Source organism: Chiroxiphia lanceolata, chromosome 2 (genome assembly GCF_009829145.1).
Source record: "Chiroxiphia lanceolata isolate bChiLan1 chromosome 2, bChiLan1.pri, whole genome shotgun sequence".
Taxonomy (NCBI): Eukaryota; Metazoa; Chordata; class Aves; order Passeriformes; family Pipridae; genus Chiroxiphia; species Chiroxiphia lanceolata.
This window is the reverse complement of record NC_045638.1, coordinates 14,364,282-14,376,190: the sequence shown is the minus strand read 5'-3', so window position 1 is coordinate 14,376,190 and position 11,909 is coordinate 14,364,282. Positions and strand designations below refer to the sequence as shown.

The window sequence follows — 11,909 nt, the reverse complement described above, 5'->3', positions numbered from 1 at the left end:
AAGGAAATCAGTGCAGTGAAATTTCTTTTTCAAATACAACAAACACCATTCCAAACTCATCATGAATTTTTCTGCCCAAGGCTGAGTGGGGAGAGACAATATCTATTTTCATTCCATGTACAATTCTTAAAAACAACATTGTAACTGAATGATTCAGAAATATTGAGTCTTGGAGCAGTTATTTTTCCCAGTGCTTCAGAATAACATTTCAAAATCCCAACTGAAAGCCCCTGTAAATATGCAGGGGTCCAACAGTACATAGTCTATGGTAAAAGACTATACACCAGTAAAAGTCTATGGTCTAACAGTCTCCATGCTCTCCAGCTGAAGCTTTCTGGGTTTATTTGCCCTAGAAGTTGTCTCTACTTCCAGCCCTCCAATGCAGGCATGTCAATAGGCAGGCTCCCCTCCTCTGGCACAAGGTTCCTAGGAAGCATTAAAGGAGAAGGCATCAGGAAGCTACTTCTGCTGCTTCCCCAGCCCCTGCTTAGCCTACCAACACCATGCAAGCAGCCATTCAAGCTTCTTGCTCTTCCTCTGGTTCCTCCTGTCTCTCCTGTTAGCATGTGTCACAAAGATGTACGCCACAGAACTGCCACTTGGCAACTTCCAGCTCTCATCATTGGGCTCTCACAAAGATCCTCACACTTTACCTCTTGTTAAAGGCCAGCTAGTACTTAAAAGAACCCCAGTAGATTGCTTCTTTCAACAGCTTTTGAAGGTATCTGACTTTCTTACTGTTTTTTTTCCCTCTTCTCTCTTTATTAACTTCACCTTCTAATTAGGTCGCACGAAGATACATCTTCTCATTTAACTTAAAAGGTTCATTGACCCTCTGGCTTACTGTTATAACCCGTAACCTGTGAGTACAGTAATTAGGACATTATAAAACACTGAGCTGATCTGTACGCTTCACATTCAGAGAAAGAGACGTGTGCTGCGTTGCAAAGAGAGCTGGCTGAAGCAAGAGAAGCCCAAAGTGAAGCAAAAATTAATATTTTAAAAAAGAAAGTGGGGATTATTCATGGGAAGAAGAGATTGATTGGAGCAACAAACTTCAAGGAGAGACACTAAGGGCAGCACTCAATTTGCTTCAAGAAAGCTCCAGGAGCAGTAAGCAATAAAAGACAAGCAAAAGGCAGGAGAAGGAAGGGCAGCAATCACTCTCTGACTTTTGTAACACATTCCTACTGCAGCAGACTAGCTGTAACAGAGCACATGATAAGAAACTAGTCGAGAGTCAGCTTTTAGCACATGCTGCTCCTAGTGTGACCCATGAGACAAAGATGGACCCAAACTGTCTTCACTACATTCATACAGTCATGTAACTCCGCAAGGATATTCATGCAAATTCAATAGGTCAACTTAATCATCAAGGAAATAATAGCACCTTTCCTAAAATGTTTTTCTTATGAAGACAACTGGTTCATTTTATTCTTATTTACTATTACATTGTTTTTCAGCCAATAAAAAAAGAATGTGTCAAAATGTCTGACAACACCAACCACCAAGAGACAGATGAAACTGCAGATACAAGCCAGTGTTATACATCACTGTGAGTATGAAGCAGGATTTCAAGCACTTTTTTCAGACATCCCTGAAAGTAATGGTTTATGAGCCACATCCTTGGCTTTTTAATCAACACAGATATACTGCCTTCAACAGGAGTACACTGCTAAATATACGTGTACTGATGTACAATATGATACACTAAAACAAGTATATCATGCTTAGATCTATGTCAAAGTAAAAAACGCATTAAGTGTGTACATGGAACTGTATTTATACCAATGGAGAATGTAGCTCATTAAATTGCTAGATTTAATGACAAGATTGTTAACAGTACAGAGATATCTGCAAAATCCTTTGGATCATCCTGGATTATCTCTTCAGCTTTTCCTCTTACATAATTTTTAATTTCCTTGTCAGTTAATCCTGTTATGGAGGAGGTTTTGAACAAACACTTTAATTTTTGCATGTTCTAAGTGGTATATGATGCAAATTGATTTCCATGATATCACTTTTCTATTGTGACCCTTCACCGTTTAAGCTCTGGAATAATATTATATAATGGAGCCCACACATCACCCTTCCCTCTTTTATAACACAGTCACATCACAGCATGTACTTTTACGAGCACCTCAGAAAAATGCCTTGCTGGTTCTAAAACCCACACACAATTCTTTTTCCTTCTATTTTTTTTTTCCCACAGAAATTCTGATTTGCTTCTTCAACATCAGTTATTTATCCCTGTAGCAGCCTGAAAAAATAGGCAATGTTAGTCTCTCTTGTAAATCCTGAATAAGCGATGTTAACAATTACAGTTTACAAAACCGTTGCTGCCGGAGACACTTCAAAGTTCATCAATGAAATAAAGTGCGCCTTAAAGTCTAGTGCTATTCCTATTAATCAAAGCTTTTCCACTCTATAGAAGCAGGCATGCTTTGAGAGCATGTGTGTCTGGGGAACTCAGCTTGCTGTAATTCCATAAACATTCTTCTTCCCTGCAGAATCATGAGGCTGAGGGGAATCAATCAGGTATGATACAAGCTGCAGCAAAAATGCTGAGATCCAGTCCAGGGGCACACCTTCTACCTCGCCAGTAGGGTGTTTGTGAAGCTGGTGCCTTAACACAAAGACCCTCATTTCATGTTTGGCCAGTAGAAAGAGAAAAGGCTGTGGTGATGCACAAACAAACTTTAATGCAAATTCAAAAACCTTTCTTCTTCTTTTTTTTTTTTTTTAATTCTCCATTATATTAGAATATATAACACCACTACATCCACAGTGCACCTAATGGTTTTAAAGGAAGGAGTTTCTGGAAGAAACAGCTATTCCAGTTTTTCTTTGACAATATTCTCTCTCTCAAATATCATGTTTATCAACCATGCTTTGTTTTCACATGTGGTAGAAAGCTTTTTCTATAGGTGGCGCTCACGAGATCCAGGTAAGCATGCAATGATAATTTTGGTATTTGCTTGTTTAAAACAGAGTTCATGTCAATGATAAACAAACCTCAAAAGACATATTCCAGGCAAAGGGAATGTTTGTGCGGATTCCAGTATTCCATCTCTCTCCAACAGGCTGCTACCCAGCCTTTTCACAATCAGCATAAGAACTCACATATGTTTCCATTTTGTTTCCATATTTTCCTTTTTGTAAATCAAAGAGGTCCATAAGAGATTATGCAATGAAAGACATTTTCTCTGCTCATCCAGACCTGATCCCCAAACATGATAAAATATTGCAAAGAATTGGAACTATAAGAGCCAACTCTCACCTAAGCTGTCAGAAAAGATTGGGAAGCACCTGCAAGGGACTAAGGGCATTTGGAAGCATGTCAGAGGGATTAAATAAAGAACAAAACCTGCATGGTCTTTGAAGGAGGAGAAAATAACGAAGAGAACAAGACAGCATAAATAATGTTTCAGAGCTGGAAGTGTCATAATCGGGTCAAAAGGGAAAAAAAGATGGCTTTGGCGATCTGTGTGCTTATAGCTTGAAGGGAGATCAGAGAGCGAGTGCTATCATAGACAAAGAAGGATGTAAAGGGGTCTGGAGGAGGAGATTTAAAGTTGTTTCTGTCTGAGCTTCCTCACTGTAGAGTTCAGAGCTTTGGTGTTCTAGGCTTATTGAGACCATCATCATAATAATATAAGTACCAATCATAACCATTTCTGCTCCTCCTTTTTTTCAGTCTCACATTTCACAGTTTAAAAATTCATCATGGTGGATGAATAGACTGGCTATATTTATAATATTGAGTTGTTGGTCCATTTACACAGCAGGTGCAACAAAAAAAGTTACCCTTGAATTTCTACTCTCCATTAACCTTGCCAGCAAATGAAATCTGTGCCAGTTTTCCTAAACATCACATTTTTTTCTGGCTGCGGGTAGAGAAGGAGGAGAGGAACAGGTAGCAACAACCTTGTCTCTCTTTTGGTTTGGGGTTTATGCCAGCTGCATTGTTTGTATTTAGGCTTTGTTTTCTGGCATTTTCCCTTTAAGCATATATCTCTATTAACATAAACACATTATGAGAAGACTACAAGGTTAGATTTACAAAGTCAGTTACTCAAATGCACTGGAACACCAAAATTTGGGTTGTCTTCAAAAATAAGTATCGGGAGGCATAGAACTGAAGCACCATCTTACAGAGCAACCTTGGTTTATAATCTCCCTAGTTAAAAGCAATCAATCTCTATATCCTGTATGAACCAGCTACTACCAGAGACAAGAAATGTGGTTGGATAGTGAGCTTTGCAAGCATTTTCCAGCAGCAAAGAAACTTTGTCTTCTGCTCCTCTGGGTGTGGGGTGTTCAGTATCCTCAGGTTTCAGCCATTCTCCTTCTCATTGCTTTCCACTCATTTTCTCTTCTTTCCTGTACACCTGCCCTGGCACCTCACCCCTCTCTGCTCTGCTTCAGTACCCAGCCTGCTCTGGTTTCTGTTTTCACTGATATACAATCCCACTGGGGTACTGCTACTTCACCTCCTGGGTCTCCAGCTGTTTCTCCCACCCTGGTATGCCCATCCTGTTTTGTGCCATTTCTTTTTTGCTTTCTGATCACTAAGACTTGCACACAAAATTCCCTCTGGGCCACAAAGGAAGCATCAGTCTCTGGGAGCTCCCCATTCCTGATCTACATTTCTGACCCTGTCTCCATTCTTTCCTACCTTGTTCCTGGCAAAGATGGACATTCTTTTGACACTACGTTTTCAGGGCAAACAAAATATTTTTTCCTTAATTTTTTTCTTGGAAACAGCTCTCTTACTTCAGCTGAAATAGAGAAAAAGTCTTGAAAGCAAAAGGCTGTTTTTAGAGTCTTGAACTGTCCTTGCACTGATAGCCTGCCTAGGAGATACAATCCAGTACCGTGTTGTTCAGATAATTTTGATAATGTTTAAGTTAGATTATCAGAAAAAAAAATGAATGGGAGCACACTAATTTAAATTCACCCCGTAAATGTTCTCGAGTGAATTCTTTCAAAGTCTCCTTGGTCAACAGTAAACCATGTTTATGAACTTTGATCACAAATGAATTTCACGACAGGTGATTTTTTTTTTTTTTTTTTTTTTTTAGAAAAAAGGAAACATGAGCTTCTGTTTGTTCAGCATGTCTACAGTCCCACTTCTGGGAGCCAACATAGTCATACTAATATATCACTGTCACTGTTTGAAAAACAGCCCCAAATTTATGGCAGGCGCCAAACCCTAAAATAAACATATAAAAAACAGTTCTGGGAGCAGTAGAAGCAGCAAAGCTTGATTTATTACAGATGAATTATGGCTGAATTTGCTAACAAACTAAGCTCTGACTAATGCTTTTGCCTTGGTTGAAACAGTCAAAACATCTATTTCACCTGTGGTCTGCCTAGTGCAACCGGGAGTGTGCTCATGTCAGTCTATCCCTTACTGGTCCCTTTGTTTTACCTAGTCACTTATCATCTTCAAACCCACTGGAAAATGGTGTATCTAAGTCCTCTAAAATTCAGCAAACCAGCTTGAAAGTCATGGGAGGAATTATCCATATATCTGTATTCTCTACACACAGAGAATAGTGGGAACAATAAATCTTAAACCTATGCAGTAAACTAGATATTTTTCCATAATTTTCCAAGCATTGACATAACTTTCCTTTCTTAAATATGTCTATAATATCCATTGATTCTGTAGATCATACCTGAGCTATTTTTAGGTCATAGAAATATAAAATTCAAATTGTAATATGAGGGATCTGCAACACCTTAGTGAGAAATAACTGTTTTAGAGGAATGTGTCAAAGCCAGCCTTTGATGCCACTGACTGCTATTACATGTTTATGCAGCAAAGGCACACACAGTCTGCTGTGGGGCACCTGTATTGGAAGCTTTTGGGTCAAACAACTGAAAGTCTTTCAACTTGGTTTTCACTTTGTTTCTTAAATGTCTTAGTGATAATATCCAATATAAAAAATTTAATGTGATTTCTCCAGACTGCAGGAGGTATATGAAAACTGATGACACATTCCCTCGAGTACAGTTTACACTACGGGGAACAAACGATTCCAAAAGTCAAAGACAGTGAAGACAAAGACCTCCTAATGTGAGGGACCAGAGGTGAAAATTAGTGGGGAAATAAGCAAGGGGAAAATAAAGAACTGATAAGTCAGATAGAATAACACCAAATCTCTGAATAATCTACAGTAATTTCCACACCCTCCAAAAATGCAAACAGTTCTTTGAATTAATGTGGCCATGTAGAATACATATTGCTATTCCACCAGCCCATGTGAATACAGATTTCAACCCTGGGAAGAGTACATTCTTTCAGGGCACTCATTGATAACTGTTTGAATACCTGTTCTGTTTATCCTATCCTATCCTATCCTATCCTATCCTATCCTATCCTATCCTATCCTATCCTATCCTATTCTTCTTACCTCATACTTATCATTGCATATTGTCAAAATCTTTCAGCTGAATGTTACATAACATGACTCAAAACTGTTACATACAGTAATCACAAATTTGCAGCAATTATTTTATTCTCTGGAGAATGTTTTCCTGAAAATAAAAAAAAAAAACCAAATTCATATTACACTGACTAATTTATATTTATTAAAAAATTATGATAGTTTCACAAAATACAAAGTGAATCCTTGTGTTCCTGAAACTACAATTCAGTGAGACAGAAAATAGCTCTCGGAGTTGGGGCTGGTCTCCAGAGATAATATCCCCATAGCCATCCCCATGGCCAGAAAATCCCAGCTGGTAGTTTTGGTGATTTTTGTAGATCAGACACCAAAAACTAATTTTGAACCTTTCAATCGCCTCTATGAAACTAACCACCACATCTCATTTGAGTGTCCATTTTCTTCTTGATTTCAAGAGGAAGTTCTGGGTGGAAACCGGACATCTAAAAGTGTCTGTGGCTCTGACCTCTACTGACTGTAGGTTATAGATTGGAATTGTGTTCTTTTTGTGAAAGGTATCTGAAAGCTGTCCCTCCAGAACCGAAATAGCATTGTGTGATTTCACTCTGAACTGACTGCCAGGGAGAAATGCCATCCATTTGAACTTCAATATTTGCTGTTGTTTCAGAGTTTCACAGCTGCGCAGTTTCTGACCCAAGCGCATTTGACCTGCAAGTCCTAATGACGCATAGCCCAAAGTGATGTGACCTTTTTGACTAGACCTCAGGGTCCCAGTATAACAAAAATGACAAAAAAAGATAGCTATGAAACTAAATAAAGAGCTCAAAGTTAAAATTTCTCTTTTAAGATCAATGAAAAGGTTTTATTTGAAGAAGTTATTGCCCATTTCTGTGAATAATGAGGCTGCTGCCAGAAACCTAAGAGATATGTCCCCCCAGGCCATGGTATAGAACTAAAACCAAGTGAAAGAGACTGCAACATATTAATTAGTCAGTGGACTTCCAGCTTCTCATTAACAGTCTCCACTGAAGTTTCAGTAATTCCTAAGCATTCCATAATAAAATAGAACCCACTTCAGGGATCCAAGCAACAACAGATTAATTCAGTGAACTTCTGACCCTAGTGTGAGCATTGAGTTTTAATCCTAAATCTAAGGAGGACTAAGGAGGAAAATTCCATAAACACACAAAGACCAAGACAAAACCAACCAACCAACCAACCAACCAACCAAAAAACAACGAGGCAAGGCAAATTTTTTATCATAGGTTGTTGCAAAAACTACAGGAGTTGGATTGCCTGATGTCATTAAGAGATTTTTCAAAGGAATATGATTACTACCATCTACAAATTAGTCTTTTCAGCTGAACTTCCCTGAAACATTTGTTTTGTTCTCTTTTCTCTTTTTCTTCCTTTTGACTTAATACATATAAAATAAAGGGTTTAGTTAGTGAAGAACCAAATACTTTAAATTGGCTGAGACACTCTGAAGACTCCATGTCTCTGGTCAGATACCAGAAGCCTTGGGTTTCAATTACTTTGCATCTTGTGGTGGACAAAGATTTCAATTGTGTTATGTCAAGGCTGAAGTATGAACATATTATACATATTACCACTCTTTAAACACAAGAAGATCTACAAGTTGAGGAGTAGAGAGGCAGAGGAGGAGGTAAAAAGGAGGAGACATGCATCAGAGTGCCTGACCACTCTCTGCCCAAATTCTCCAACTTTAGCCTGAAGTTCTCTCCCTCAAAACAGGTCTCTCCCACGTGGATCTTCAGGAACTTTGCCAGACTCTGAGTACTCCACTGCTCTGTCAGATGTCACTGAGTCACCGGAGGCTGCAAAGTTACTAAGGATGGGTAGGACACATGTGCATATGAACCACTGTGGCATAAATCTTTTCCTTCAGAAAACCAGGGTAGGACCAAATCCTTTGACGTGTGTTTTCTATGGCATACTGCCGCTTAGTCATGAGGAAGTGACGCAGGACAAGGAGTTCTCTTTGGGAGCCACATAAATACAGTTTTCTAAGAAATTTTACAGTACATTCAACTACTGCACATTTTTCTGAAAAGTCCCATTGACAAAAATCAGAAAAATACTTTTCTTTTCCCAAGAGTTCTGCTTTTCATCTTCAGCATGGCGTTAAAAGTTCGTGAGGATAAAAAAAGACAGTAAAAGGCAAAGCAAAGCAGTAAGTCTGTGCTGCTTATTTTAATAAGCAATGCTACTGTTACAGTATCCATCTGGCTAAACAGTCCCCTGTTTTGAATTTTAGCATCACAAGTTTCCAAGAAAAAAAAGTAATTCTAAAAACTTTAACATTAAAGGAGAAAAAGTCTACACAGTACGAGATCCAGTAAGAATGCAATATTCTGGTAACTTTGAATTAGATTTGCCATAAATTAGAGGCTTATAGAAAAATGTATTTCAGGAAAGGTTGAGTTTCTCCTTAACAAAAGATACATCCTTTTTTTTTTTTTTTTTGCTAAATTAAGTCAGGATAACCCTATAAGGGCTCTTCATCAGTATTCTGCTGATAAAATCTTATTTATGCAAGCAGTGAAGAGCTAAGGAAATAACAAAGGTCTCAAAGAAATATAAAGAAAAACCCAGTGACTGTACTAGAGACTGACTCTCACCTGCACAATGCAAGTTTGCACATTACTTTTCTGTATCTCATCCTCAGTGCCAGGGACTTATTCAGTGCATGGAAGTATGAAGACAAACAATGGCTTTTTTCACCTCTACAGAAAGCAGCTCCACAACTGCAATGAGCAGATATGCTGCACAATGCAATGACAGTGAGGGAGGATTGAGTTTTAAGTTTAATTCTCCCGTGCCAAACAAAGAAATCGCAAAACTTTCTACAGAAGGCAAAGAATTTCTCAGTATGGGACAAACAGCAGTTTACATCAGTTTATACTCAGTATCTATTCTTATTTTTGCCCATATTTTAAAAGATTTTGTTAATGATCCTACTTTAAGTCTGAAAAAAAAATCAAGCTAGGAATAGAACAGTATAGAGATATCTAATAGATCATCTGGGGTGTCTACCTACAGCTGAACATATTTCCATTATTGTGCAATATACTTCAAAGAGACAGTGTCTTACACAATAATCAATGTCTGAATTTGCAGAGGAAAAGGAAGAAATTATGCTTGATTAATAAATGTTCTTGACTGAGCTATTTAACAGAACAGGACATAGAAAGGGAAAAAGATCTTAGTATTCTGTTAACAAGTTCACAAAAATGCAGTGAGGGTAACATCTGTGAGCCATATAAAGTAGGAGGTAGAGAAATAACAAATGAGACAGATGCAGTCAGACATGGCAAGACTCACCAGCAGGATAAATTATTCCATCTAACCATCTCTATCTCAGGGACCTACAGATCTCCCATGGTCTTTAAGTGGTTTGGAATCTTCCATTTTTATTGTGTGTTGCTGCACTGTGAACATACTATAATTCATATTGAGGATAATTTGATTAGGATTTTTTTTGGTTAAGTTTGTTTTGTGTAAAATGAAACCCACAGGGATATTAGATGCATTAATGTAAACGATTACCAGTATTTTTTTACCAGTTCAATGCAATTTTGTCAATTTGGTAAAGATGAGTAAGACTACAACAAAAAGAAAGCACAATTTTCAGACACAACTGTTAACTCCTGGAGCTCTCCCACCTTCCTCATGTGATTCATTGGTTGCTTCCTGGTAATCCCACTGCACAAACTTACCTTACACCACCTTTGGGATGAGAGACAATAAAATGCACAAGCAAATATTTCCATAAATTTGGCATTCCTTTGATGAGAAATGTTTAGAAGTTCAAGATAATTCAACATTGGAAACACAAAGAAGAATAAGTAGTTAAATTTGGACCACTGATAGACTAGGTTTACCTGTATTCAGAACACTAATTTATAGGTATTTTATATTAAGAGCAGGTAATCCACATTTTTTTTAGTTATCTCTTTCTCAGTGAAATCTCTGTGAAAAACCAGAAGATTCCTTCCACAGTGACTTTGAACCATAAGTATGCTGACCTTTAAAAATCAACAACACTTTGTGGTTTTGTTCTTATCTTTCCTCTCACTGACAACTATGATAAAATTGTTGGCAGACTTTCAATATCTCAGACCATGGACTTTTAGTGAGTCACCAACTGTTCAGATACCTTGTTATTCACAGCCCAGTTTCTTCCTCAAGCCTCGAGGGACCACTGGTGTGGGAAGTGCAAGATGTTAGTTGTGATTCTGGATCTGGCACCTTTATAGTAAAGCTATCCTGCCTTGAGCCCTAAGGCAAGAGCAGCTGTATATCAAAGTGGCATTGAGTTTCACAGTTGCCATAGTGGTATTTGACATATAAAATGCCTGTGCTGCTTTGGGGTCCCAAAATCAGGAAGGCTTTGAAATCATACGAGAATATTATTATATTGGTTTCACCCAAAGAGCACAGGTTATTTGGAACAGAGCAACTCACTACCTTGAAAACTTTTTTTTTTAGAGATAAATGCTGCTCCACCTCAGTGGTTCTCAGTTTTTTTGTTATATTCTTGTAACATCAGAGATATTGGTGAATTTTGCTGTAGCAAATATGCCAGCCCAAATCCATAAGCCTAGTGCTAGTTGAATTTACCTGTTGAAATCAGAGGAAAACAATTAAACTTAACTCCTTTTACCTGAGATAGGAGGTTCAGGAGGGGCCAACAAAAAAGAGACAAACATTTTGTGTTGCAATCCTCATGATGAAGCCACATCCTTTCCCTGAGCTGTGGCAATGCTGCTGCAGGAGTCCTACAGGGAGAAGCATAAGAAACAGATCAAGTAAAGATTGCAGCAAGACAGTGCAGGGCTGCAGGATCCCATGAGGTGCTGGACTGTATGAGCTGGGGATGAGGGAATGAGACAGGCTTAGCAGGCTAAGTGTCTGGTGAGTGAGGGGAATAAGATGGGAATATGGAGATTTGTTCGGTGATGTGTTATTCAAGTGGTCACAGTTATGCCTCTGGTTTGGTTAGAGAAAAGAGGTGTCGAAATGAGATATTTTTTCACTATCAGCAAGGAATTAGGTCTTGAGGCAATATAAATCATCATGTAGCTGCTGACCATGGTGATCTCATACAGGTTCACGCACATTCTAGACCTCTGTTGCTAGTATGATGTCCCACTTCTGCTCCGGTCATGTCATTTTGTTACAATGAACTTTCTTTGTTCAAGAAAACTTCTTTGCCTTCCTATGCAGATCTAGTAATCTGGTTGATTTGATTTGGTTTAGTTTTTTCCCCTCAATTATGAAATCAAGATGAGCAGCAGGTGCTTTTGTACAGCTGACTAAAAAGGCTCCTCATGTTTTTGCTTTTGACACGTATAAACGAATGTAACCAGTTATCACCATTGAGAGGGACTACAGAGGGCATTCACTAGCAAAAAGGCAAGCAAAACTCTTACTGAAAATCTACCTTTGTGATTTTTGGATTTTGTGTCC

The 11,909-nt window shown here is 38.3% G+C and overlaps 1 long non-coding RNA gene across 2 annotated transcripts; it reads left to right on the top strand.

The window, feature by feature from the left end:
- The first annotated feature begins 613 nt into the window (after nt 1-613).
- Nucleotides 614-7,214, top strand: LOC116782482. 2 transcript variants are annotated; one of them, XR_004355246.1, is made up of 4 exons: nt 614-721; nt 1,464-1,555; nt 2,432-2,538; nt 7,084-7,214. It is a non-coding gene; the product is annotated as an uncharacterized LOC116782482 (long non-coding RNA). The 2 variants fall into 2 exon arrangements; XR_004355247.1 differs by lacking the exons at nt 2,432-2,538; nt 7,084-7,214 and adding an exon at nt 2,213-2,341.
- The last annotated feature ends 4,695 nt before the right edge of the window (nt 7,215-11,909 follow it).